Here is a 27162-nt window from a genome sequence, read left to right as displayed (position 1 = left end):
TGCTGGAAAAATGAGATGCCCTAACAAGATGGTATGGTTGTACTAGGAGACTGGGATGCCCTGAGAGACACATGCAGGTGACAGCACAGAGTCATCACAGGAAGTCATGCGGCATGAGGAGGACCAATCCCGGAGGAGGGCTTGGGGATACGCAGAGGCTTCAGCTCTGCCCTTTTGTCGAAGAAACACTCTCACACGTGTTTGAATACTGCATCGTTTCAGCAGAGAGCGAAAGGCTTCCAAGCTGCACAATTATGCTATTGTAATCACAAAGTGCAGGCCAAATTAGACAGAGCAGCTCTGTTTTCCCGAATCCGGTTTTATAAGCTACATTCTAGCGGCGCTCCATTACGCTGCTATGCAAAAGTGTCTGGCATTGTTTCCATCACAAACAAATCTTTATGTCCTAAATTCATGCTGGACGGAAACTTGGCTTCCATGGCACAAACCTAAGAATTACATTTGTTTGTTTAAACAAATTTGAGGGAAAACATGCTTGGCCATCTTTGAGTTATATGATGACAAGATGATTTAGATCTCCCATAAAATATATAATTCTTTTTTCCTCCTCACGCCAAACAATGATGCTTTCTTATAGCTGGACAGTTGCTGGCTAGAAATACAAACCTATCAAGAAAAGCCAACTCTCAGCTGTATTGATTAGGACAGCAGATGCTAAGCACCTCACAGGATGTGGTTCTTCCTTTTCCAAAGTGAAGACAAAGATTTATCTCCTACATTTATAAGACTGCACTTTCATTTCACTGATGCTTCTCTGTGTAAAGCTAAATTGGAATTGATGTATTTTCACTGTATTGTGTACTATTAGAACTATTTTATCTTCCCTAAACAGTGCCTATTTACAAACCACTACTATAGTAAGACATCCTTGAAAGAAAACATCCTAAGAAAGATAAAATTGAAATATGTAAGAAATGCAACCAAAACTCAATTTTCCACTTTTACCCATCAAATGACAACTTATGCGCATGTAAAGTACTATCAAAAGAAGATGATGATGACATTCTACACCCAGCATAAAAAAAAATCAGATCTTTAAGTCATTGAAGAGATCCATACAATTTTTTACTGATGTCTTTGCAGAATAAAATGCCTTATGCCACTTAATTAAGAAAATTGTCCCACAGAGAAAATATTGTAATCTAAATGTATTCATAATTTTCTCTGTATAGAGTAGAATTTGTATAATTTTGGGTTATCTACATGATTTCATATATTAATCCAATCCCACGAATAACTGGCACGGAAGTAGGACAGAGGAATAGAGAAAGCTATAAATAGTAAAGCCTTCTCTGAAACAAGAGACAAAAGCGACCTTAGTAAATGCTTCATTATCATTCCACCTTTATTATCTCCTTTATTTTTTTACTGTCTTCATTTAATCTTCATTTCATTCAGTTTGTGTCTAGACTCTACAAGGCTGTTTCAAAGAGAAGGATAAACAGATCCTTCAGAGAACAAACATACATATTCTCACAGAAGCACACTGAGTGAGGCTAGGAATAGCTCCCTTTGAATGTATTTTAGACATTCTTCTTTTGAGTGTCTTAAACTAACTTGTACCTTTAAAAGCCATCAAGTCTGAAGACAATAGAAGCATATTTAGACAATAGAAGGGAAAATTTACACTTTATAAAATATATAACTTCACATGAAAAGCTGGAGCTCTTCTCCTTCACTGAAATCAAGTCTGCAGTGTGTGGGTATAAGCAGGACAACCATGACAGTTCTTGATCACCTGGGCCTCGACTGAGAACCTTCTCACTTAGGAAGATTCTCACAAACCACTCTTTATAACTCATCAAGGTCTACCAGCTAATTGCATTTTCCAAATTATCTCTTAAGATTTAATTTCCAGTACTAAATATTTGCTCTTGGCAGACTCAGAGGAACTCAGAAACACAGATTAAACAAACCATTATATGCATAGACACCTGCTACACTATGGCATACCATTAACACAGAGTCAAGTCTCAACAAATTACTTTGTTTATTCATTGTTACCTTTAAGCAAGTGCTTGCCATCTGAAATAAATTCTGAGCAGTCTCCATTATGGGGTTTTCTGTTCTGAATGTCATCATTCACTACAACAGTGGCCAGAAGAGGATTTTCCATCCTGACTAGATTGTAGTTTACTTTGTCAAAGTAATTATCTATTACTCCCTTCTATACTGTTTGTTTATAAGTTCTGTACCAATGCTTCCTTCTAAACAGAAGTGATGGTATTTGCTGAAGACAAACCAAACAGTGAGTTAGAAAGAGGAAATATACTGGTAATCACTGAAACTCTCACAGTTGAAGTATCTTCAAGCCAGACACGCAATTGCTTTTGGATAGAAGGAAATTAAGAAGCTGGATGGTGAGCTAAGAAGCTGACACTAGCCCTTGCAAGACGTTTGAAAAAGTTTAGCCAACTTTTCCAAGTCACTAAGGATCACCTGGACCTCCCATTAGGCTTACAAGCATCTGTCTAAGTTCACTGAGTCCTCCACACTTCTCTGACCTTACATAGGAAGCACCTATACATCTCACCAGATTACAGTACAAAAGCAACCTATAGTCAACTTCTTCCCAGTGCCACAAACTTAGAAAGTATCAAAAAGAATGTTTTACTCATCAACTCAAAACATTGAGTGTCACTCTTCCCTGGGACTTTTTTATATTCCACTATTTTTTCTGGCTTGCTTCTACTAAGAAATGCCACAGATCTCTTCAAGAATCAGTCTTTAGTTGACTTCTCTGAACTTCTACCACCAACAACCATCACTTTCACAAGTTGTCTTTTTCCCCACTAGTCTCCTCTTGAATTTTTTCCCTCAAAAAATTTGACAGGGTGAGCAATTGATTTTTATCCTCTTCAAAAACTTCTCTTATCATCCATTGCAATACCTGATTCCTTACTGTATGCATTGCTTGTTGCTTCTGCCTAGGAAGAGAAGTCAAAATTGATACAGTTGAAATTCAGCTCTTTCTAAAAATAAAAGCCAATTTCCCTTTGTGAAATTAAGTAAATATGTACATTAAATCTTTCATTACTAGCTACAATAATTCATTACAGTTTCCTATTGAAGGGAAATGAGGAAGGTGATCTCTATGCGAAAGCATGACGAAGTAACACCTGTGGATTTGCCATGATCAGACCCTAGTATTTGTGAGTAAACCAAGGGCAAAATGCAAGCTAGTTTTCAGTCAGACTGACACTGGCTCAGGGCAGCTTGCATCGATCTGCCCCTGTGTTTCTGACAGTGCCACATGTTAAAAAATAGTTTTGAAGTTAAATTTGAAACAGCGAAAGGATATCTTAATATGAAGCACATGTGTGCACACTCACTTGCAGACATACACACACATTTTCTTGACACGAACTGTCACCTGGATATTGGTTTCAATATTCAGCATCTCAATTCTCTTCAAACATTTACAGAAAAACAGAATGCATGAAGTCCTGGGATTCAGTAAAATCCATGGCAAAACTCTCACTGAGTTTCAGCTATCCTCATTCTTGCAGTTAACCTCAAATCAATGTGTCTTTTTGTTTATTTTCTTGTTCCAATACTTTCCTCTAATGATATTAACACCAGAGAAATAACTGCTTGTGAGCACAGCTCTACAGAAATTGGCAGGTTCTGTTTCAAGGCATTTATGCAAGCTTCTTCTTTGATTTGATTAGGCTATTCTTGCTTCAGCATTTGGACCCAGATCAAGAAAGAAATTTCAAATTCTGCCCACAGAATGTTCATGTACAGCATCTGAATTGGAATGAGGTCATTGTGCTTTCATTTTCATGCCTTGAGGTTTATTGCTAGGTTTAGAACCAGAAATCTGCAGCAAAACTGAGCTCCTTTCACCTAGCTTCAGGACCAAATTATCTAACATCAGGAACTACTTACATTGGTGAATACCTGCCAACAGCTATCACACAGTGGTATCTGAGATGGAGCATTTATTTCCTCTTTTAACCCTAAGGAAATATTATGATAACAAAATGTCTTCACCCTTGGAAAGCATTGACTTTTGCATGATGACCACAGGGTCCATTTTTGGATCAGCTTGTCTGAAATTCATTACACTAACCAAAGATTGGTGGGTTGGGTTTTCTTTTCTGTTGTGTTCTAAGAAGCTGGAATCATAAAAGCTCCATGCCATCTGAGATTGGACAACAGAAGCTCTGAGAAGTTCCTCTTAACTGTGCAGCTTAGCCCAGACTAAGAGAGAGTAGCATTTACAGCAATGTTGATTTGTGGGTCTCTGAAAATCGGTGGTCACTACTGTAAAAGAGCCCATGTGTCCTTCCAAAAACATTTCAAATTGGAACCAGTGAAACTCTGAAGCTTACTGTGAGGGCCCAGAACTCAGCTGGCATGTCCAGTTTATTACTGCTGCCTATATATCCTCAAGATGATCCCAAAGGTCTCCCAGAAGCACCAAAGTAGTGACCAATATATTTTTTGCTAATTCCTTGTTGTTCTTATTTCCTTGTCACTCTCAGTATCTACTAATTTCTGTTCTCCTTACAGCTGTTTCTCTCTGATCAATCTTTCTCCCTGTGTCACAGTGCTAATCAAAGACAGCACTGTCCTCCCAGTGACACCACTTGTCAGTTCATGTGCACATGGTGCTCAAAGGCTGTTACGTTGCAACGTCACCTTATATATTTCAAACAAGAGCTCCTGTAGTGTCATCCCAGCTAGTAGTTATGCGACGGTAATCCCCATCCATTTGAATGGAAAATCCACAGCATTGATTCACTCATGCATTCGTGTATATGTGAAGGGCAGAGAAGTCTGGCACCCTGGAGAAGACTGTTGCTGGCTTGGGCAGCGGGATCTGGTTAGTGAGTGTTCCCATAGACTGGTAACTACATACATAACCCCGTTCTGTTTGACTTTTTCCCCCCTTGGTTCTATTTTCCAAATCAAATTTTAAAGGGTTGGATCTGACCTTCTCACCCTGAGAAACAGTGAAAGAGCTCAAGCAGGAATACCTGGCCAGTCACACCATTAAAACAAAAACAATTACTGCCTTATTTAACAAAACAAGCCACAATCTCAAAATGGTAGAGGCCGCCTATTTTGTTAAGGCCTTAATAGCATATTTTACGGTTCCCTAAGGAATAATTCTCCTTATTCAGAGAAACACTTATTAACCTTCATAATTTATTTGTGGCTTCACTAAACACGCACGTACTGTACTGCATGGCCATTAATCCTGGGAATGAACTTAATAATGATGGGTTCAGTTTAGCTCAGATAACCACCCAGATTTCTGGACACCTTTTTGAATATATATCAACTGTTTGACACTCACTAGTACACTTTTTCCAAAGTCTCTGTTACATGGCACTCTGTTTCTAGTCAGCCCTCCCAGAAGGTCCCCAGCTTCCTCCCATCATGTTAGGTGAAGTGTTACCTCAACCATTTGTTAACTGGCACCACAACTTGCTTATTTGCATTTTTGAGATAAAACCTTAGCTGTTATCCAGAAGGTCCTAGAGTAATGCAGCCTGTATTGTAGTCCTAAACTTTGCCATAAAACATACGCTCTGGCTCTCTTCCATAACACTTGTTTCTGTGTTCTTCCTCTGAGGAAGATGAGAATAGTGGAACTACAGAAACTACCCCATCTGACTCCTATAAATTTGGCATGTAGCTAGTCTCTGCTTAACCTCATAGAGCTTTTGTTACTTCTAGTTTGTTTGGTTTTTTTTCCAATAACCTATTTAATCAGGCCTTTTTGATGCCTTGCATTTGATCCAGGGTCTTTTGTGTGTTTCTCCTGTCCTTATCACTACAGGATTCTGAACCTGTTTAGGACTCTAAACACAGACATATTATTAAAAATGATGCTTTATCTACAAAGTATTAAAAATTTCTTTTTAATTTCCCAGAAATATAGTCTTGCTACTAAAGAGAACAAATGTCCAAATATTGGGAAGGAAGCGTCTCTACTAATGTCTGCTGGTTTTTGACTATTTCTTATTCTTTTGACTTTTTCTGCTGCCTTTAGCTAGTTATTACAACTGAATATGAAGAACTCGTCCTTAACATATTCCATCATTTTCATAAAATGAACAAACCCAATACTAATGATGCTAACTCCCACAATTTACTAGCATAGTGATATTTCTGTGGAGCCTGTGGACAGAATAGCCATACCACGGCTATGTGAGCAATTACTGCTTGAACCAGAACTAACTTTAGAGAAGAAAGCTATAGTTATTTCTAGCCAAATTGTGACTGCAGTAGCAAAGGCTAAAATAATTGCTCAAGAGGATATAGACCATGTCCAAGCAGCTCATTCATTAAAAGGCATAAACTAGCATAAGTGTGGCAGGCAGAATGGTGGTAAACAGAGCACGTTTGATACATCTAGAAAGCACCAGGCCATCTTAGCTCCCTCTGATACTTCAAAGTTAGGCTTTGATTGTGAATCTCTACTGCGTATTGTCAACTCCACTCTGAAATAAAACCATGGACTGCAAGCAATTTCTTTATCAATTTATGGGTATGATAAGGGTGAGATAAAAGAATCACAAATCTGTGCCTATGGTTGTCACACTCAAAGACACTTGAAGACATTGGATATTCAACTTCTACTAAAACAAAATAAAAAATTTAGTGATCAAACAAAAACGCACTAAAGCACCTGGACTTCAAGCCTATGCTGATTAAAGAGAAAATTTTGAAAACTTGGTCAGATATAACCAATGTAACAAGCCTGACTAAATCTGCAGATGGGCTGAAATAGCAACACTGAAAGGTGAGAACTGCCCTGTTAACTAATAGAACAAGCACTTCACAGGACCTTACCAACACCACTGTTATTTATGAATCAACTATTAGCTTACCCCTTGGGTAGACCAGGGAAGGAGATAAGAAGCTCTTGTTACTGTCATCTTTGTCTGCTTGGCTGTAAAAAGGAGAGATGAGCAAGAGAAGCTTCTGACTGCCCTTGGGAAGAGAAGAAAGTTGGCTAGTCTGGCCAAATCAGGAACTTACTTGCTGACAGCTCAAGTCCTTGGCACTCGGCCACAGGATTTGTTTAACTGTACAAGAACAAAGACCCCAATGGGACCAAGCAAGAGGGTGCTGCTGTTGGAAGTGAAGCACTTGGTTCTGTTTGAGGGCCCAAAACCAGTGAGCTTCTCTGTTGGTTGTACCAGGCAATATCAACTCAGTGTGAATGAGCAATACAAGATAAACGCACACCGTGTAACATGTTTAAATGCATTGGCTAACTTTCCTGCACACAATTAAACAGAAGCCCTTCCACCGCTTGCTCATGGGAACAGAAAATTATCTATGGTGGGGAGGGCCATACTGTCTTTGCTCCCTAGCAAATAACCCCATCTTGCTGAACAGCACAAAGTACATTACAGAGTAGGGGGAGAACATTTGAGGATACCTCACCTGAAGAAAATTCGGGACTATCCCCTGACATGTGACGGGTCATCCCTGCCTAGCAGACTTGCAAGGGACACTGCTCTGTATCCCACTGAACATCAAAGCCAGGTGCCTTCAACTTGTTCAGAAGCTACTTAGACAGTTGGCTGGAAGAGCAACAGCTCAGAATCAGATTCGAGTCCTAGCAAATCTTTTTATTTGCCAGAGAAACAAGAAAGGAGCTGTAACACTGCTGGCCCAATTGTATCCCTTTTTCCTGACATGGTGTATTAGGACCTTTTGGAACACCATCTGAGAGCATAGAGTACACTACTGCTTGTAGCAGACTATGCCAGCCAATGCCTAGAAATAAGCTTTTTTTCTGCCTCACTTCTATAACTGCACATCTGTAAAATACTCCTGTGTTGCCTTAATTATGCCCCTATTTGCAATTTAAGCCTTGTTAGATAAAACCTTCAAGAATAAAATAAACAGAGGAGGTGACTTGTTCTTTTTCCTCTATTTTCACTAGCACAGTCAAAAAAGTGAAAGTAGGAAAACACAAAGGTTTTTGTAAAAATATTATTTTTTAACTGCAAATATGTTATTAATTACTTTTAGTCATCTCTTCAAACATTTTAAAACCTCTTGTCTTTTATGTGCTTAGAGATTGGTGGGCATCATTCTCAGCAGCAATTACTACTTTCCATTGGAAATGTAGACAAAATTACTCTGACAAACTGTACTGAGTAAAATGTCCAAATACTTGTTTTATTTATATCACAGTAATCACCACAGTATTCCCAGTGCACCTAAATATAAATGGAGCCCTATATTATAATTCCACAGGTTCCTTTCCTGTTTGTTATTATACATATTAATCACAAAAAAAGATTTCTGACTGAAAACTTTGTGCACCACTGTAACGTGAACATTGACTATAATTAATTAGTAATGGGCAATTGTTGTCATTTGCAGAGATGCTATGTATATTTTTATATAGTATCTGCAAAGAATAAGTAACAGGATAAGACCAAATGTTTTTCATGGATTTTTCATGGATAGGGTTGACTGAGACTGTAAGTTTTGTCAATAAATATATTAAAATGGAAGTCCCATTTAACATGACTTGCACCCTCTGTCCTACTTCTGGGAGGACAGAAATGGTCCTTCACTAACTCACCCCGCTGGCTGCTGGTACAACAGGGTCATGAGCAATGCAGCCTAAGTAAACGGGGAAGAGTGACATTTCTATTTATTTACAGAAGATATCTTCCTTCCTCTGGTCTGCCTTCCTCCCTTCTTCACCCCCGCAGTCTAACCCTGCCCTGTCTGGTACGTGGGTATGGTATTTGTCTTCCAAACATAACAAATAGAAGTTAACGTTCACCAACTGTGACTTATCTGACAGCTCAGCACTCTGTTTCAAGTCGTTCACTGTTGCAACTTGATTTCCACAAAGCCCTGCGTCATACTGTGGCACCCTGCCAGGTCATAGGCTGCTCCATTTCTTCAAAATGGAAATTTGTTAAGTTTGCTGAGCTGTTTCCTCCTTCTCTTATGATTTTTCATGTATTAATGGAAGATCATGTCAAATGGTTTTATTGCAGGGAACAGCAATTCATAGTTCAGCAAAACTGTCCCTCCATTTTCAGTGTGAATTTTTACTATTCCATTTGGCATAGGAATTCACTCAGTTCCTCTCCTGTGAAGATGTTGCTTTCCTAGTATTCTTCCCTGGACTAGAATAAAAATCCTCCTATATGGCTCAGGTGTCAATTACTCCAGTCCAGAGGAAACATCCTCTCCCTCTCTCTAACCAGACTTGTTTCAGACATAGTAGGGCATGGATCCAGACTCCTGCTATGATCAGCTACTTCCTGACCTCAGCTGCACCATAGGAACTCTTTTTTAAAATTGTTTAAAGGGCCAATATGTTTTATAGGCTTTTTCTTCCCCTCTTAGAATTTGGAATAGATCAAGGACGACTTAAGAGTCACAATGTAGCAATCCATAACAATGACAACAACAAAAACTGATGAAGTACCTTTATGTTCTGATATATGGATTTTCCATTATGGCAAAAGTTGTCTACAAGTGTTTCTCTAAGACAGATAGTGACAGCTTATTTTGTCAAATGTCTGCTTGTATTTGTAACTGTTTCAGGAAGAAGAAAAACTTCTTAATCCCTTAGTATAACATCTGAGTCATCATGAGCCAAACTCCATACTCTGGAGGCTTTCGAGATCTACACGGCAAGGGTCAGTTCCTTTCTTTGTTACTTGCTCACACATCCAATCTTCCTGCTCAATTACCTCACACCAAAATGATGCCAGAACCTGGAACTTGCAGGTGCACCTCCAGACGCCTAGATCTGAAAGCAAGAGTACACACTGAATCCAGCTCTGAGGCTGGATTAGTGGGCTACAGCCTTTTCTTGCTTTTAATGCCTCTGCTCCACTCCAGAAATGCAAATCAACCTGAAAAACCTTTTATGTACCCATTTTGCTCCAACACCTCAGTGGCTGCACCATCTGCTACACTGCAGGTTACAGCTAGCATACATAGAACCAGTTCTATACCACATCCCTCTCATGGTCTCCATAGAATGCAGTGAGCCAGGGAAAGGAACCAGTGGATGGACCATCGCTAAACTACTCTCAGGAACATCATCTAACAAGAATTTCCTGATACTTAGAGCCGTTCTTTGGAAATTGAGTCTTAAATGAAGGACTTTCCCATGGATTGTAAGAGACCACAGAAAAGCAGAATAAAGTCCTAGCTCCCTTCTCCAGTCATCTGCAAATGAAGAGAAATAATTTCCTAATAGCATATTGCTGTGTCTGTGCTGTTTTCTGGTGATTGAATGGCTATTTTCTGTGCTACGATGCAATGTTGATGAAGACTAGATAGCCTGAAAAAGGAGCAGGATCCTATTTCTGTCTTTGTGTCCTGCCTAACAATGGGGAGAGACGGTTTCCTGTGTTGAAGTGGAATATGTCCCCAGCGCAGCTGCATACGCCTTTCACATAGAGCTCTGTCTTATGAGGATGCAATCACAAAGATTGTCCGCCTTGTGTAACACAAAACTCCATTCCTGTTGCTGGGGCACCTGTCTTTGTTGAGAGAAGCAAAGCTAGGAAGCTGGTCCTATCCATAACTTCATTTCACCAATACCTCTTCCAAAACAACACCTCCTCCCTAATGGAGTGATCAGACTCGGTGTAACTCAGATACAAGGAAAAGACCAACCAGCCCTGACTCACTTTATTCCTTCGTCCTTGCTTAGATAGAAGAGGACTGAACAAAACCTCAGTAAGGAGAAAAGGATGTGGCCTACGGTGATTAATTCTCTCCCACAAGTACAAGTCAGTGAGGGTGGTGCCTCAGAATATGTACCAAACCCTTCTGTCTCTCTAGGGCAGGAAATCCTCACCCATCTCCTGAAGAAGCAGGGCACCCCCTGCTGACCCTGCACCTAGGAGACAGGAGGCTTTTCATATCCTGAAACCCAACTGAAAAAAAACCCCAACATATCACTGGAGCTCCAATACATAGTCTTAATTTTTTTCTTTTATGGATACATTTCTTTTCAATTTTCAAATAAATGCTTCTCACAGCTCAAGAGTTTGTCAGATAGAAAGAAATATGGTTGCTCTTTGCCATACTCTTGGCATCATTGGGGAAATTGCCCAAAGTAACCAGTGATGAGGCAAAGGAAAGCTGACTCTTATATATTGCTGTTATGCATTTCCACTGCTGCTATAGCTGAAAAATTGGTCCAGATATTCTTCATAACAGTGAGAATAATAACAGTGATGGGTAGGAAGGCAGAAAAAAAAGTACTTATTCCTTCTCTGTGAGGAAGCAATTTAGGAGTTTGCCTGATTCAGGGCTCAAAATACTCCTAATTTCTGTATGTCATTATATCATTTGCCCATGTGGGATGTTGTTGGAACAAAGAATTACTGGTTTTTAGGTCTAATCCGGCCATGCCCTCAACTCCAACATTTGCACAACTTGTCTCATCAATTAAAGGAATTTTTGGAAGAAGTATACAGCAAGACCATAATGCCTTGGTATTTATGCAGGATATAGGAAAAGAGGAGGGCTTGCCTCTGTCTTTAACTTGGTTTGGAGCAATTCAGCTTGAGGACAACCAATGTACTTGTAAAATCTGAAATACTTCACAGTTGCCAGGTCTCCAATAAATTTTGGAAACCAAGATGCCTATTTTAATATTAACACTTTCAGCTTTTTACCTGACATGCTGGAGATACCAGAATAATTCTAAATTCTTTCTTCTTGTATTCAATTCACTCCACATTCCTCATAGCAGAACCTTAAAGATCTGTCTTACCAATGAGCAGAATAGATGAGGGACAGTTACAGCCCGCAGGAAAAATGTGCATCTGAAAAAATATCATAAATCTAATCCAATCTGGACAATCTTGATTATGATGTATCACATTCTCTCTTTTAATACAAGTAATTCATTCAAATTCATTGCATATTACTAAAATTGAAGGAAAAACTGATTTGCTTTTATTTAGTTTAAGATCTTTGGAAGAAGGGGCAGGCAACTCAGGAGGACTACAACGATGTTTTGACATTAGGCAAGGAGAAAATTACAAGGGCTAGAGCCCAACTAGAACTTAATCTGGCTTCTGCCATGAAAGACAAAAATCTTTCTACAATTACATCAGCAACACAAGGAATGCTAAGGAGAATCTCCATCCTTTACTGGATGCAGGGGGAAACATAGTGACAAAGAATGAGGAAAAGACTGAGGTACTTAATACCTTCTTTGCCTCAGCAAGACCAGGTGTTCTCAGACCCCTGAGCTGGAAGAGAGAGATGTGGAGCAGAATGAAGCCCACATAACTCAGGATGAAACAGTCAGTGACTTGCTGTACCACTTAGACACATACAAGTCTATGGGTCTGGCTGGGTACCCAAGGGTACCAAGCAAATTGGCAGACATGCTCACTGAGATATGTTCCATCATTTATCAGCAATTCTGACTAACTGGGAAGGTCCCAGCTGATTGAAGTTAGCAGATGTACTGCCCATCTACAACAAGGGCCAGAAGGAGCATTTGGGGAACTATAGGCCTGTCAGCCTGACCTCACTGCCAGGGAAGGTTATGGAACAGATCATCTTGAGTGCCATCACACAGCACTTGCACGATAACCACGAGATCAGGCCCAGCTAGCACAGGTTTATGAAAGGCAGGTCCTGTTTGATCATCCTAGTCTCCTATGACAAGGTCACCCACCTAGTAGATGAAGGAAAGGCTGTGGATGCTGTCTGCCTGGATTTTAGTTAAGCCTTTGACACACTTTCCCACAGCATTCTCTTGGAGAAATTGACTGTTCATGGCTTGGATTGTGTTCCCTTCACTGCGTAGAACACTGGCTGGCTGGCCCCTTTTCCCCACTGACCATCCATCACTCTTTTCGCCAGAGAGTGGTGGTGAATGTAGTTACAACCAACTGGTGGCTGGTCACTTGTGGTGTCCCCAGGGCTCAGTATTGGGACCAGTCTTGTTTAATATCTTTATTAGTGATATTAATGAGTGGGTAGAGGGTAACCCTGTCAGTTTGCAGATAACACCAGTCTTGGTGGGAGTGTTGATCTGCTGAAAGGTAGGAAGGCTTCACAGAGGGATATGCCAGGGCTGGATCAACAGGCTGAAGCCAAGTGTATAAGGTTAACAAGGTGAAAGGCCCTGTCGTGCACCTGGGCCACAAGAAGCCCATGTGGATTTACAGGCTGGGGGCAGAGTGGCTGGTAATCTTCCCAGTGGAAAATGACCTGGGGATGCTGGTTGAAAGCAGCTGAACATGAGCCAGTGTGTGCCCAGATGGCCAAGAAGGTCAATGGCATTCTGGCCTGTATCAGGAATAGTGTGGCCAGTAGGACCAGGAAACTGATTGAACCTCTGTGCTGAGCACTGGGGAGGCCACACCTTGAATATTGTGTTCAGTTTTAGGCCCCGCACTCCAAGAATTGTCCAAGGGAACTGAGATTGTTTAGTCTGGACAAAAGACAGTCATGGGGAGTTCTTTTCACTTTCTACGACTACCTGAAGGGACCAAGGTGGGGGTCATTTTTCCAAATAACAAGTATTAGGACAAGAGAAAAAGGCTTCAAGTTGTGCCAGGGAAAGTTTAGAATCAATATTTGGAAAAATTTCTTCACTGAAAGTGTTGTCAAGGAGTGGTACAGGCTGCCCAGAGAAGGAATTGAGTCACCATCCTTGGAGGGATTTAAAAGACATGCAGATGTGGTATTTAAAGATATGGCTTACTGGTGAACTTGGCCATGTCAGATTTGCAGCTGGACTTGATGATTTCAGAGGTCTTTTCCAACCTAAATATTTTATGGTGCCATTATTTAGGGGAAGACAATCACAAGCCTTATACCTTCTTTGTTGTATTCAGCATGCTTTACAAAGGCATTTAAAGTTGCCATTCTATTTCACGAGTAACATTTTCCCCCTTGCTACATAGAAATACACAGAAGTTTTTAATATCAAACACAGTTTGATAATTTCTTGTTGTTAGTATTATTATTTGAGAATTGATACTTTTAAAGTAGTAGAAGCTTCCAGTATTATTGTTCATGGTTTTCAATTCAATCTAATTTTCATCTTAGAATTTTATGCAAAATTGCAAAAAAACCTTAGAGCAGTAAAAATATCAAAGTTAATGAATTAAGAGCTGTTTGAACTATGAAATATGATGGAAAAAAAGACAGCCTCTTTCCTGATGATCAGTCAGACTGAGGGTTTGTCTGATCTTCTCTGCAAGACAATTCCACATTCTCCAATTCAGAAAGTCTTGCATCTGGTTCTCACATACTTTCTTCTGGGCGATGTGTTCTGCTTCAGTTAGTAGGAGTACAATTCTCATGGTGGTTCACACATCCAAATTTGGATTTGATTAGCTGGTGTTGATTCACTCACCACTCTCAGTACTGAAAGTTACATCAGAAGCTCACCAAGCATCAGGAGAGGACTTGAATGTCCAGGGTAGCATGCACCACAGAAAGAGGCAGCAACATCTACAAACATTAAATATACCACTAGGTAGTCACATTAACCTGACCCTTAGTGTAAGCATCATTTGTCAGATAAAACACATCCAGATCAAATAGGTTCCAGTAATTCAGGGCTGTGTACTCCTGCCCTCAGGTTATCATTGCCTGGGAGGAAGGAAGGGACTTTTCCCAGGTAAATGTGAAGTCTTTAGAAAGCAAAGCTACCTGGCCATCGAAGCCAGAAGCAGGACCCACAGGCTTTGCACAACTTTGATAAATAGAGGCCATATGTCTTCAATGAATGGAAGGTGGAGACAGTGCCTTGGCCCACTCTTCAAAGCATTCTCCCTTTCTGACTAGAATTGCTTTGGTCTAGCCTGCATTCAACTTGAGCCAGCTGCTCTTCATCCAAGAGTATATTTCCTGAAGGCATTCCAAAATGCTATGGCCAGTGTGAATATATTGTCAGATTAGACCATCTAATAGCCCTCAAAAAAACCCTCAAAAACCTCAGAACTGCTGAAGTATCAGTGCCTACAAGGTGCACCTGAGATTACAGCCCGTTCAGATTACGCACAGGAAGGCAGACCTAGTCTGAAATAGCTTCCAGATGAAATTAATAAACTAAAAGCAGAGGCCATGGGTATATAGGATGGCTACAGGGTTCTCTAGGAGCAGGGTAGGAGCATCAGGTGTGTGTCACCACCCCACTATCTTATCTGCACTGTTAGCTCCCTGGTCCTTCTCCTCAATGAACTTCGTAAAAACAAAAAAAATTTTACAACTTCTGAGCCCTGAAAGTAACTCACCCATAAAACCCTTTTAGCCCTGTAGAAATACAGGGTTTTCCAAATTAGACCATTTTAACAACTTAAATTATTTGCACCAGAAGTTCACTGACATTCTGGTTTGTGCAAGAGCTGCTTTTATGAAAATATTGCAAGTATCTCTAAATGTATTCAGCCAGCAATATTCCTTTAATCAGATTATTTTTCTCTTCATCTCTAAGAAGGAATTCATTTGGCTATTTCTTGAAAGGCTGTGTATTTTCAGATCAGAAGCAGCAAGTGTGATCAGTCAGTCTGGTTTCCAATCCTGTGTAACAGAACTTAAAACCATCTTCAGAAATTTCTCTGTCAAACACAATAATCTTGCTCAAGTCAGAGAATTTCTCCCAGATATTTGGCAAATTGGAAAAGCATTCTTGTGGTCAGTATTAGGTCACTGAATCACTTCAGACAGGAAAAAAAAGTAATAATAACGAGCTCCAGTATTCTAATTCTCACACACTCACTGTACATAATGAATATCTGTCACATCCTACTTGAATTTTTCACCCCATATTTTCCTATCTCTCTCATAGAATTAAATGTTAACCAGTCAACTAAAGCTTTAATGAATTAATGTTCACAATGTGCACAGATTAATATTAATCATTATCATGTGTGACTTGTTGGTTTTATGTTTTAACTTGTCAAAATCGATAATGAGAGGATGGTTAATGTTAAGCTCATGTATCAAAATCATTCAACCTTTCTAATGTATGCCTGCTGCTGTCACATTTTTTCATGTGAAATTCTTTGGTCAGTGTTTACCTATGGTAGCTGTTGTACTCTGGCTAAGAGGAAAAGGTTCTTGAGATGGGAAATATGATGGAGGGTGGTAAAGGGACACTTTAAGGTCTTCCATGCATCAAGTCAGGCCCATTGCTGAAACATTGGTTTCATCTCACTTGACATCTTCCCAACTGACTTCCAAGCTCATCATCCATCACAGTCCATAGTATGGACCCTCGCTAGCATCCTTTTCCATATTTCGAGCCACAGGAGAGCATAATATGGATCTATTCCAGTGGCTTTACAACTTCAGCTGTGGTCCTGGGACAGGCATGCAGACAGCCAAGCAGCAGAGAGCACCATGTCTCTTCATGCCATCCCTTTATTTCAGTTCCTATTTATTAACACAAGCCCCATATTTTAACAGAAGAAAATACTACACTACTTTAGGATTTTTACTATCCTGAAAATAGTATGTGTGAAAGAACAAAGCTTATTGAATTCTGTACATGCAGAAAAACTAACTAATCATCAATAATGGAGAGCTGAGAGCTTTCACCTTTTGCCTTTTTATTAAGATTTAGGTTTTCAAGCTTTTCTTTCCTTTACAGGTGAGATATTGTCCTCTTTTCAGAGGTTTCTTATTATCCCATGAGTCCAAAAATTAGCAGTTATAAAATTGGAAGAACTTACAACATTTATAATTTCAGCAACCTTGCAGATCACTCACCAAAATTTTAAGTTAGTGCCACAACAAACATAGTACATGATATTTACATATGTCAGTGATTCCTACTAGTATATTTGCCATGGTGGGGGAGGTTAGGATCAGAATCAGTTTATGAATAAACAGCTTTCAAGACTTTATATATATCCAGTGGACAAGATAACACAGAACTACTGAATGCCTTCTATACCCCTACATTTGGATTTTTAAAAAAATTGAAGCGGCGTTCTAAACAGATATATTTCCCACATTACCCTAGCCAGCTGGAGAGCCAGCGTGACTTTGTTATGTCTACAAATGGCTTGTGGATGGCTTTCTGTCTCTCATTTATTTCCTATCTATTTGGCTTAGATCACGCTCAATATTTTGGATGAGAAAGCAACCAGGCATGTAATTAACTTTATAGATCAAAATAAATAATGTTATGGTGCTTCAGTGATATTAGCCCTCCCCTGGTTGACACTGTGCTGAGGTCACTGTTGGTACAATGGATGAGCCTTCTTGGTCAAAGCTAAACAAGAGAAAAGGAAGGAACTCCAAAAAGCAGTAACTGTCATGGCTATTGGATACTGCCCAGGAACTTCATGGGCTTTATTATATAAAAAGAAATTGCGTAATAAACATAATTATTTCAAGAAAGAACACAGATCAGGAACAAGAACACAGAATCGGTCAACCCCTTAAAATATAATTCTGTGCAAAGGCTATAAAGATCAAGATCGAATACGGTTTTCTTTTTTTTTCCTTCTCCTGCTCCATCACTTCCATTCTCTACCAACATTCCGTTGCATTTTTGGAGAACGATAGGAGAATTCTCAATCCCTTAGTTACATTAAGTTCATATTTAGAGAACAGACTGAATGAAAATCTTACTTCCAAAGCACCTCAAACTTTGCAGGAAATATATACTTAGCTGCTTACTGTCATGGCTCAATTCAAACCTCGTAACATGGAAAAGTTCAGAAAGGGACAAAAATTATGGTTATTTGGTAAAGGAAACATTTGTTTGAGAATAGTGAAGGCATATATCTCTGTTCCAGAAATGCAACACAAGGCTGGTGTAATCGCAGACTTCTGTAGGGCCAAACCAAGGCTAGACAGCACAGAAGCAGAATTTGGAACAGGAGGTTGGCAGCACTTACCCACATCTCAACACATTTTTCCACCAGGTCTTTTCCAGCAACAGTTTTACCTGATACTTTCCTGTCAAATAATAAAATTTTCAACATATGATTTTTCAGTTCTCTGTCTCACTCCTTCCCTGCCTCTCCCCCAGTGCTATGATCACTGGAAATAATATTAAAAGTTCAAGTCCTGAAAACACTTAATGCCATAATTAATTTTTACAGTTTAAGGAAATCCAAGATGACATATAGTAATTTTACTTATTCATGCAAGGGACACTAAGAATTGTTAAGCTGGCACAATATTCAAATAATAGTGAGCTCATATTCTCAAGAGCATGGAGCACTCAGCATTTTGCCAAAAGATCAAGAGAGACTCTCTGAATCACACTCTGATTCAATCTATGGTTGTTTCTTTTAGGAACATATCAGCAGTTTCCTTTTTACTTTGCTATTAATTAATAAATGTGAACCCATGTCCTGAGTTTCTGATGTAAAATATACTCCCCAACCTAAAGCAACCAAACATTGCCTAAAGAGAAGGAGTACATTTACAGTCAGACCTCCAGTTCACTGGAAAATACGTTATCCACAGAGGTGTAGCTGTGCCAGTTAGAGGCTTTGCAAATACTGTGAAGCAAGCACTCTGAGAAGCTGGGGAGAGCATAGAAGTAGTTCAGCATGCCTGTCTGAAATGCAGGCATAGCAGGAGGATTTTCAGTTGGAAGGATCAGGTTGCGCTGGGCTTGCTCACGCAGATGCGATCGCGCTCGCTGGAGCCGCCCCGGTGAATCAATGGAACAACTTCCGTAACTGCTCCCTAACATAAATGAAATGCTTCTCCGTGTGGGTCCACGTTTTAAGTTTACTCCTGACCAAAGCTAATTTGGGTAACAATAATTAACTCCTTTTCTCTCAAATGTCAAACCACAACATTTGCTCTTCTGCTTCTGTTGCCACCAAAAAAGAAAAACAACCCTCCCAACCATTTAATGTACCTTTTGCAAAATACTTTAAGATAAAACAAGATAAGAAAGAGCTTCAAAACCACTGTAAGAGGCAGCAGAATGAGCTCAGAGCCCAATTCTGTAAACATACCTACTTTTTACTCACACAGATCTCTCCATTAATTTCAACAAAACTATCAGCAGAAACAAACTGGTTCCCAGGTGCTCAGAAGTTAGCAGGGGTGGGCTATTACAAAACAGCTGAAGTTTGGGATTTAAGGACCTAGCAAAAATACTTTACGCTTCAAAAAATACCTCCTACATCCCTCAAGAGCTGTAAGGCCAACCCCAATAACCCATCCTCTGTGGAGCAAATCTCTTCCACTGAAAAATTCCTGAAGGCAGGAGCCTTCCTGGCAGCAGAAGCCTAATCCCTCTTACTCCTTCTTAACACAAGTGTGTTTGTATTCTAACAGGGGGCCTGGACAGGCAGGGGGGTAAGCATCAGTTTGCAAAGGGAGAAGTAATACTGGCTTCTACTCCCTCCTGCTCTAATGGCTTGAAGAGCAGGAACATTGTGGTGCCCAGCAAATTGTAAACGCTGTCCCCTCACTCCAGCCTGGGGAAAGCAGAAGAAATGTGACTCAGGTATCTCCTGAGTAGGTAAGTCCCATTCTACTTCTCCTTATGCAGAGCTGGGGTGAAAGCAAATGTTTAGTCAAAAAAACCTGGAGCAAGATCTTCTCCAGGCAGCACCTTGGGCACCCTGTCAACCGTAACACTGAAGCTTACTCCTTACAGAGGACCAAGCAGCAGCCTAGACTGTCATTTGCAGAGGTATACCAAAATGACAGGGTTGAAGGCTGATACGTTCTGCTTACAGCTGGCCAGGGAACTCAGAGTACTTGTACCAAGCATTACCTCCATTTAAAAAATGCAGATAACATCTACCATCAGTTTCCTATTTGTATATCCATGGGAAAAGTCATACAGGGGTAGTAATTCATCTCCCATTTAGAGATGCTATGAACAGGCACTGAGAGGGTACAGGTCATTTATGAGCATACAGCTCATTTGCAGACCATTTATTACACCCATCCATCTCACAGCCTCTTCCTGGCGTTGCCAATACACAATAGCTGCTTTTCTAGTTCTACCAAGCTCCTCGTTCCCAATGCATTTGAGCATCTCAGTGATATTAATGAACATATCCTCACAACATTCCCGTGACGAGCCTGGATATTATCACCATTTACAGGGGCCTTGGCTGTGGCTATACAATCTGTGGCAGACCTGGGAAGGAGACCAAGAAATCTGGTGCTTCAGTCCAGTGCAGTAACCACAGCGCTCTTCCTCTGCTCCCTTTTATGAGCTGGACACCTGTTTGCTGGTTGAGGACCACCAAACAGCTATCTCATGGTAGTAAACTTTTACAATCACAACAGACCTGAGCTGGAATTGAACCAGCATCTTAGAGGTGCAAAAGCCTCAAGTACAGCCCATTATTGGTCCCTTGAGCTAGGTATTGCTCTGGTGAACAGTTGGTTCCCCACCATAAAGATGAGCTTGAGATGCCAGCAGTCTCCAGAAGCAGGTATTACCAAGTACTCAGAGTTATTTGGGTTCAACAAAGAATTCATATGGTAAGGATGTGTGTCTGTATATGTGTGTGTGCAGGTTCTTTTTTTTTCTTCCCAAGGAAACATTAAAAAATCAACCTTAAGGATATGAACTTAGTTTAAATGTCAGCTGAAAAACAGCTGCTGAAAAGAGATATGATCCACGAGCCAAAAAAGTGGGGCTGGGAGGAAGTTGAAATGAGAGCTATTTAGTTTGCTAATGCTCCTGTGTGAGGATAAAAGGGTGAGATGTGGGGAATCTTCTCTGGCACAAGGTCCTGCAAAGTGTTCTGGAAGATTCGGGTTAGCAGAATATGATCTCCCCATATGGCAGGTTTGAAAAAGTGGTGAAAGAAGTCCAAGCATATGCAACAGTGAGGTAACAGGGCCAGAAGGGTCAGGCACCTGTGACTTTCTAGCCACATTAAGTTTTTCAGAAGCTGCTTTTTGACTTAACAGAGTAGAGTTTTCCATCACATATGTGTAAAACATTTCATCCATTACAGGTTTCTTGGCTCTTCTAGATTTGCTTTTGTTCAAGTGTGGGGAAATTTCAAGGAAACAAAACAACAACAAAAAAGCTTCTGAAATTAATTTCTTCTCCTGTTTCAAGATTTATCACTCATCCCGTTGAAGCACATGACTTGTCTTGCACTGGAACGATCAGTTTTTCAGTGCTGCATGTTGTTATGTGTCTGAAGGCTGCTTAGCACAATTAACATGCAGGGCTGCAGGAGCCTTCACCTATCACTAGGCATCTTAGGTACTGCTATAATACAAAACCACTAATAAATCACTGCCTTCTCTCCACTCTAAAACTTTACAGAGACAATGTGTGAACTCCAGCCACAGGCAAAAAACCCCCAACTCCCTATCCCTCCTCATATAAAAATGACTTAGAGCAGAGTTTTCCCCAGATAGCTATAATCCACAAATAATCCTCACTTGCTACAACAAAAATGACAGAAAAAATATTCACTGTTGCAACACAGCTGACTCCTTTACCTCACAATGTACTGGAGGGGTGAGGGAAGGAGAGGATATGGGGGCTCCAGGCAGCTATGTGGAGCTCAGAGCTCCCCACAGATCTCAGGTTTTTATGTAGGTTCAGGTCACCACTAAGGAGAGAATGAAAATGCAGCCTCTGAGGAGCCCAGTCAAATCTGGGATTACACTTGGGACCATTAAAGTATGGTACTGCAGTGTCCAGAGCGGGCAGAAATTCCTCATCTTCCACAAGTTCAGGTCAATGTTCAGGGTGACAGATCAGCAAGCACAAGCAGTGACACTAAAATACCTTAAAAAATTAGGAGGTCTGACTTCATAATGCATATATTACTCCCACAATAAATGTGGGAAGGGAGGACCTGACACCCCTGATCCTTAATCCTAACCTCTTGAAATTCATCTCTATGTAAAACTAGAGGTAATTCTCATCTCTATATTTCTGCCACTAGGGATTAAATGATCTTGTTGTGCCTATCCTCTGACCTTGTACATGATATTCCTGTCATCCAGTAGAAGCCAGGGTTATAATGGTCTCTTGGCACATTGCCACTTGCCCTCGCCGTGGTCACTGCTCTGCATCTAGTTAGCCCCCCTTCAAGATAGCAAATTTCAAAAATTAATCAATTAGTTATGCAGCACTTCAGAAAACCAGTTATCAAGCTTTCCACAGCCAAACATCCAAAGCTATAAGACCAGAGCTCGCACCTAGCCCATCCTAAAGAGTCTCTCCAGCTAGAAGAGGTGCAGGAAACACAAGCCAGACTTTATACATGCTTTTGCCTCACCTTTTGAACTACCCTGAATTCACGAGTCCCTTAGTTTCAGGAACACGTTAGAAAAAAAGCAGCTGTTAAATGAGGCAAGCTCTCCTCTCGTCAACTCACTCCTGCATTTCTGGATGTGCTTTATCTTGAACCATGTCACAACATTGAGTGCCTTATCACACCATAAGAAATTCTTTAAGTTGGTCTAGGCAATTTCACAGGCAGGAAGGGAACATTAATCTGCACACTTTCCCCTACCATGACTATGACCATGTTGCAGCAATACCATACACAGATCAAGGTCTTGGTACAAAATTCCCTTTGATACCAAACCTCATTACAGCTGATCAATGTTGGTTTTCTGTCCTTACAGCCTTGGCGACAATGAACATCAGAGAGGACCTGTATCACAAACCATCAACAGCAGCTCTCCATCAACAGCAGCACCCACCAGACTTGCACCAGTGCAGGCTCTTCCCTGTAGCAAACACAAAGGAGAATGCAGAGACTGAATCTTCTTCGGTCATTAAGGTTTACTTGCTTATTACAGAATGAATCTCTCAGACACATAGTGTAATTTTTGGGCTATCCTGTGCAGGGCAAGGAGTTGGACTCGATGATCCTGATGGGTTCCTTCCCACTCAGTATGTTCTATGAGTCTGTGATTCTTTGACTGGTGAGTTGAGATCACCCACATGCCCAACAGAACCACAGGGACCCACCAGGCTGCTGAGGGAATGGGGTGAGCCTGCTGATACCCCACCCAGCACTTAACCCACACAGCCGTCTCAGCCTGGAGCTGTGGTGGAGGCCAGAATTAAGGCCCTTCTCTGGCATTCAATGTTGTTTGTGACAACACCCGCAAAGCATCACAAGTGGATACTATCAAGGATTACTATTTGTGTATTAGTGAGTCACAATACGCCAGATTCATAAGAGCCAGATGTCACAGCTGACCCAGACAAGGCACTCAGACAGATCCCACGCGTTTCATGTGTCAGCCTTATATCCATTCATAAAACAGCTCCTTCCCAAAATATAAGTCTTGGGAAAATTTAATATCATTGTGCAATTTTAAGTCAAGTTTCAATCAGTTTCTTGGGTTTATTTTTCCCCTTCTTTTTATTTTTTTTTCAACAGTGGTTGAAAGAAAGGAGGGGCAGGAAATGATGTCCATCACAGAGGATATAAAAAATGAAAAATATGGGTAGTCAGGCTTGGAAAAATAACTTTTTTTCCCCCCTGCTTTTCAAAATGTTACAGCTATAGAAACAATCTCCTGGACAAAGTCAGACAGATGTTTTTTTCTCCCCCCCTCCCTCCCTTTCTTTGGATGGAATGACTTTCTCAAGAGCACAGCTGAAAAACCTTTGAAAAAAAAAACACACACACAGTCTCAGGCGTTGGAGGTGTCTGGGGCTGAGGATTACAGAAGTTCAAATTGGCTCCCCCTGTCAAAATTACAGCTGCACAAAAGATGGTACAACATATCAGCCCAGGGCTCAAAAGGACATTTTCCGGTTCTCAAGAACCTTGAGAAAACGCAGCTGTGCTGTGTGCAGCCAGGCTCTGCTGGCCCAGCCAGGGCCTGGCCCCCCTGCCCCCCCTGCCCCCCACCCTAACACAAATTAGTAAGGGTGCCAGCCTGCTAAAGGACATGATTAAAGAATACCTCCCTGTGTGCACTCGTCATTTAGGGATGATTTACTGCCAGGGCATACCCTTTGTGACTCCTTATACTATGTTTTCTTAGTTTTCACACTTCCCTCTTAAGACTTGAAATTTAATATCTATTCCAGCAGAGTTCTTGCTCCCTTGCCCCCTCTGTCTCACTCTCCCTCTCCTTCCAGCATATTATCTTTGTCCATTGCTCAGATGAAGTGAGCTGACTAAAATTTATGTGCATTGTCACTGAGGTGCTGTTTTAACTGTACAAATGTGTTACAAGGCTGTTGCACTACTCAAGCCCACCCCACCCGAGTGACCCCACTAATCTCAAACTGCAGCCCTTGTCAGGTGATGACTGCTGAGAGATCCCTTTACAAGCTGCACCACGCCATGGTTTTGAGGCTTTCTCTCTCTGTGTGTTGGTGTAAGGTTCCTGTGGGTTGCACTTGGACGCCGCAGCATCCACCAGTCAAATGCAGGTGCAGCAGTTCAGGGGTCTACACATAGCATGGATATTCTCAGTACAATTTGCCAGAGATTTTTGCCTACGTGTTTTAAATGACACTTTTCTCCTTGTTCCTGCTTAAAAAAACACAGAGAATTGACTGGCTATGGAGAGCCAGCTACATGCCTAGGTTAGCAACTTCTAAACAGATACACCCACAGAACATGGTCTGACTGTTTCACATGCCGCTAGCTAACTCACAAGAGCAACACAACCTCCTTCTAGCAAAGACTCAATACTTTGGCTATAAATCTTGCTAAGGTACTCAGAAACTATTAAGCAAATGTAAATTATATTCTTCAATAGGAAAGGCAGCTGAACTATTCATTTGCTATTCCCATTTTGATCTCTGGACAAATGGCAGCAGACCTTAGAACAAGAAGATCCTGCTGATCACTCAGTAGCTGCTCAAAATTTTTAGTCTGATTATTTTCTACAATTTTTGTTACCGTACAGCAAGTTTTAAAGGAAATATCTGTGATTTGCAGATTTGGGAGCACCTGTAAATTTTGGGTTCTTCCCTTGATGTTTGTTTAGGTCCAAAAAATCCTCCTTCCTCTAAACATTTTCTTTCCAAATTACTGTCATTTCCTGTAATATATTCTGCCAAGAATCGATTAACTACTATTGTCTTCCTTCCTTCTCATTCAATAGTACCAATTATGCTGCTAAAAAAAAATTCCTTCCCCACCCGTCTAATCACATTCTTCTCTTCAAATTCTGCTTTCGGTTTTTCTATACTCTGAGGTATTTTCTCACACTTCCATGACAATCTGATTTTCTTCCTATATCCCTCTTCTCCTGTGTTTGCTTTCCCTGCCCACTTGCCTAAAACTGCTCTCCAAGATCCTTCTGGTGTCTTTCACACATTGTTCCTGCCGTCAAAGTCTTCTTGACAATATGGACCTGTTTCCCATCTATCCAAGCACCAAATGGTTATCCCCTTCTCACTCTTACTTCTGGGAGGTGTATCAGCCTGGAAACAGCCCATGTAAGTCATGCTTATTTAGAGAGGTATATTTAATATGTAAAATATTAGACTGCTCGCAGGCTATGTCATTTTTCTGATAACAGACACATTATCTGAACATCATTTCTTTTGAGATTTAAAATGCTGTCTTAGATTTCTTCTAACTTGTTAAAAATTAGCTATATATCAATTTTTTTCATTTTGAAGCAGAATATCTCTCATTCAGTCCATGGTTAGCGGCAAAGCATAACCATACCACTAAATACTCTGTGCTACCTTTGGCAAGGCACATTATGTTTCACTCTAGTTTGACTCCCTCTGTAAAATACATGAGAGAAGCTCTTCTCCAAGCCAGCACTGATTGAGACATCTTATCGATGACCTTTATCTGTTTGGTCCATTTATAAATTCTTCAGAGACTTGGTATCTCAAAGTATGTTGCCAGGTACAATAAAACTTCCAATCTCAGTCAGTACTACTGTACCATATCTATAACAACAATTTAATGAAATGTAATTATTATTTTTTCAGTGCTCTGAGAATGGAAAATACTGCATTTGTGTCAAAAAGGTGCTTTGTTTGCTTTTGGTCAGGGCTGCTCTGCGGCAGGAGTATTGGTAAAATAAAAGAATAAATCATTCACCAGGAATCGTTCTGTCAGATCCAGTATTATTACTGCAGTCAACTGCATACAATTAAATATATTCAAACATTTACAGTCTTTATTTTAAATTATCTGTTCTGGATTACTCTCAAAACATTCTCAAATTCATAGCGTTGTGTTTTACAGCAGCTATATTGGGTAAAGCATATATTAAGTAGACTCCATAACACAGTATTTTTGATCAGTGATACTGAGAGCATACTGCACAAGGTATATATTTTTCTTTTTTTCCCAAAAAATATTATTATCCTGAATTCAAAACTCTTGGAAACACTTGGAGATGAAGGGGATTTTCTACTGCTGCTAGCTCATTTCAAAATGAAACATCAGCTGACCCTCTCCCATATCATATTTCCCTCATTGCTTTCTGAGAAGATACAGGATTAAATCTGATGCTTATTGAATTTATAGATTATTAACACTAGTTATACCCAGGGACAATGTCTACAGATTCCCCTATCATTTTTCTTCTAACTTTTGTGTATTAATTCAGTTCTCATGGAAGCAATGAGGAGAAAAATCTGATATCACTGACTAAAGTCAATATAGTAGAAGCAGATGCTGTGCTAGCTTCTACTCAAAGCCTTGCCTGTACTTCTAATTTAGTTTCTTTTATCCTCTCCTGTACCAAATCTTTTCTCTTTCCTGACTAGATCAGCAATTGTCTTTCATTCCAACTTATGTAAGAGAGCGCTGTAGTTTGCCAAAGGTCCTGTACAAAATAAAAGGTAGCAAACCATGCTACCAACATGCTACTACACTTAGCATGTAGAAAACTGCTACCAGATCAAATAAATCACATTTTATCTTCCTTTAAAGCCGTAGATGATGACCTGCAGGCGCAGCGCTACTCTTTCCTTTATATCCATTGCCCGTGGTGTTTCTTACACCATAACTGGGAATTCAACATTGGCATTTTACAAGAATACTGAAATGTATGCCTCTTATACAGCCTTAAATGCTGCACACTTCCTTCTATCATATTTCCAGTGTCATATAATTTTCCAAGCTAATCACTTGCACTAAACAAGGCAGAAATGTGGGAGGAAACATGTGGCATGTGATCACAGAGTTAGAGCCTGTGTAGATTCGTGGTGTACATGGGGACAAATAAGGGCAGGAGAGGCTGCTAAAATGTTCTGCTTTCTTTAGCTACCCAGAT

The sequence above is a fragment of the Corvus brachyrhynchos genome, unplaced genomic scaffold, assembly GCF_000691975.1.
Source record: "Corvus brachyrhynchos isolate BGI_N302 unplaced genomic scaffold, ASM69197v1 scaffold94, whole genome shotgun sequence".
Taxonomy (NCBI): domain Eukaryota; kingdom Metazoa; phylum Chordata; class Aves; order Passeriformes; family Corvidae; genus Corvus; species Corvus brachyrhynchos.
Note: the sequence above shows the minus strand (reverse complement) of the source record.